Source organism: Cyprinodon variegatus, unplaced genomic scaffold (assembly GCF_000732505.1).
Source record: "Cyprinodon variegatus isolate N-32 unplaced genomic scaffold, C_variegatus-1.0 Scaffold300, whole genome shotgun sequence".
Taxonomy (NCBI): Eukaryota; Metazoa; Chordata; class Actinopteri; order Cyprinodontiformes; family Cyprinodontidae; genus Cyprinodon; species Cyprinodon variegatus.
This window is the reverse complement of record NW_015150753.1, coordinates 143,167-146,474: the sequence shown is the minus strand read 5'-3', so window position 1 is coordinate 146,474 and position 3,308 is coordinate 143,167.

The window sequence follows — 3,308 nt, the reverse complement described above, 5'->3', positions numbered from 1 at the left end:
TTTATTTTTTTATTGCTATTTTACACAATTTGCTTAACTAAGTATTTTCTGTTGAATATAAGAGATTTTGCAGATACATTTTTTATACATGCATTGTTTAGATTTACTTATATATTTCTACCCCTTTTATAGATTAGAATAGAATAGAAAATCTCTTTATTGTCCCACAATGGGGAAATTTACAGCAGCAAAAAAATATTGAAAAAAATTGTCACACAAATGTGGACCTTAGAAAAATGTATAAGAATGACATAATAGTGAAGAGTTAAGAGTTAAGTTAAAATCCTGTACTGTAAAGTGTTTTAACAATATAAAACTTTTCACCTGGAGAATAAATAACCAATATCCAGCTATGGAAATTTTTACAGTAATGGATATTTGAAAATAGCAGCATCATCAGAGATGTGCAAAATGACAGCAGCATGTTATTTAACTGAATAAGGTTTTTATCATTACATTTGATTTTATTTGTTCCTGCTCCCAGTGGTTGGAACCTTTTTTTCCACTCTGGATTCTCATGAGTGTAGTCTTTGTTCTCTTTACAACAAAAAAGAAAACAAATGAAAAAGAAAGTCGCCGAAGGCTGGACCTGTTTGAATCCACAGCTAAACTTCTTCCGGTCTCCTTATTTTCACAGACTTCGAAGGATCAAGTCCAGGTAGAATGAACGCATCATTGGAAGACGCAGCCCATAAATTCAAACACGGCCTAAAAGTGTCAAGTTAAACCATCAAAGTGCAAGTTGACAATTTCTAATATCCACACGACTGGAGTGCTTTTCACATAAAATCAAGCGCTTTCCCACCTTAAGCAAAATACCAGATTTATAAATATCCCTGCCCACCTGGGCTTCACAGAAGGATGGCACAACAAGCAAAGAACTGTAACTCCAAGCTACAACAAAAGACACCACTGGTAGGAGGTGATGAGATCATATGTTTATTTAAATGGACAGTAAAAATTATTTTACATGATTCATATTTTGTGCAGTAAAACCACAAGAAATTTTGTTTGACAGTATGTCTTTAATAATCGATATTATGGACATCATGGTATGCGGTACTTGCAATAAGCAATTTATTGTTTATTGATTTCATTTACAGTTAAGTTTAAAAAGCTGGTGTGAAAGCAGTGGCGGCCGGCCCATAGGGGGCGCTGGGGCACCGCCCTCCCTGATAAGAAGAGANTGAAGTTAATCTGATTATTAATTCAGAATATGAGAATTTAAGCAGAAAAAGTGGTCCCTATGTCCCCCAGCACTCCAAGTCAAGATCAGCATAAAGTAAATATAGAAATAGCTCAGGTCGACCTGAGCCACTCTAACTATGGCTCTGTTTGAATTAATGGGCTACTTCCTCTGAAGGCCAGAGTTCAAAGGCGTCATAAACGTACGTCATAGAGCAGCGCCGAGGTCTGGTCAGGTTTCAAAGACTCCTCGTTATGCAGCCTACAAATGTGTCCTTCTTTTTGCCCGATTTGAAGGACGGGTCCGCTGTATCCTCTCTATCCTTGGATATCCCAGAATTCATTGCAAGACCAAGCAAGCCGGCTGCTCCGTGATCAGAGGAAATTGTACTTGGCGCTGAAAAGTGGTTAATATTGGAAGTTCAGTTTAAGATAAAATATAAGTATGAATAGTTCCGTCTGAAATGAATGAAAATAGTTGTTTTAATGGTTATTGAGTCAGATATGTGGCGGTTTGATTTATCTAAAGGTTTTTATNATATTGATTATATGAACATGTTGTTTGTTTCATAAATATGTTCTGCTGTTGCTGTGAAACAGAGCGGTCTCGGTTTGCATCAAGCATCTGTACTATCTATAAAATAAAATACTTTCTGTAGATAAAAATGTGTAAACTTTGGGGCTTAAATATAATATAGAGCCTCATCTTAAACATATTTCACTTATTAAGAACTTTACACATTAAAATAGAATTTAAATTTTATTCTGAGTAAAACTGTATCTTAGTTTAATCTTTAACTTTATTTATTAAACATATTGTTTAGAAAAACAAAAGAAACAGAGTTTTGTTGAAGTAAGATGTTTTCTATTGACACTGACTTTAATTAAATCATTGAACCTAATATTTAAAATATATTTGAATAATAATGCTTTGGTCTAAACACATAAAACTGTCTTTGCCCAGTCAATCAAGCAACACTGGTTAATTCCACATTATCCATACATTAGATCAATAAATCTCGAGTTACTGGAACCCAAAATCCTTAATTGGACTCAAAAATCCATTAAGTAATTTCATTTCACAGGCTAAACGTGCATCTTGTGATATTGTCAGCTGGGTAATAATTACGTTGGTGGTGTCTATATTATTTATTTAGATAAAAAAATATGGCTTATCACGTACATTCAATCAAGTCAATGAAGATGGAGTGAATTTTCTAGACGATGTCTCGTCACTAAAAGATAAGTTAAGCGGCAGCATTCTCTTCACACAGTCTATCGGCTTATCTTCTCTGTTGAGGTTGAGATATATTGATCCCCTAGCAGACTCTCAATTTCTTATCTTTTAAACTAAATCATGGATCATTTTCTAGCCTTGTTTAATCGTTGTGGATTTTCTTGGACAGTTCACCATGTTTACTGTCATTTAGTGACCCAGTAGGAAGCTTATGTGTCTGCTGCGCCTGTTGTCTGGTTGGTGATTATGTAGCTCACTGCATTTATTAATCTCTGCTTCTAGTTTCAGATCATCATCAACTGCATGTCTCAGCCTCAGCACAGTCACAGGCATTCCCCTCAGCGCATTGTTTTTATTTATAGGAAACTAGAGGCTGTTAGCTTTCAGGTAATGTATTGCACATGTAATTTGGGCTTACAGTTCCTAAGTTATTTGCGTTTTCAGTTGGGAATGTAAAATAGGCGAGGATTACCCAAAATGAGGTGGATGTTAAGAGGTTAAAGTTGATTAAAATTGATTCTGTTCCTGCTCAACACATTACACTGAGCGGAGCTGTCGACCGCCCCAAGATGGCGCCAACAAAGGGGATGGGTTATATGCAGAGAGTTCATTTGGTTGTTTTGTACTTGTGACAAAGTAGTAACAATAAAACGCTGGAACAAACACGTCAGCCACAATAGGCAAAAACTTTTCTTGCGGGTCTACTCTTATATTATGTAAATAATTACAGTGCCTACGGAGAAGATGCACAGGATAGAGCAGGAGAAGGGAGGTGCCGGGAGTAGAGGTGGGCGGATCGCTCCTAGGATCGATACTATCGATACCAACGCTGGTATTGATATTGAACAATATTCATTTAACAAGATCAATACTTTTTATTCTCTCC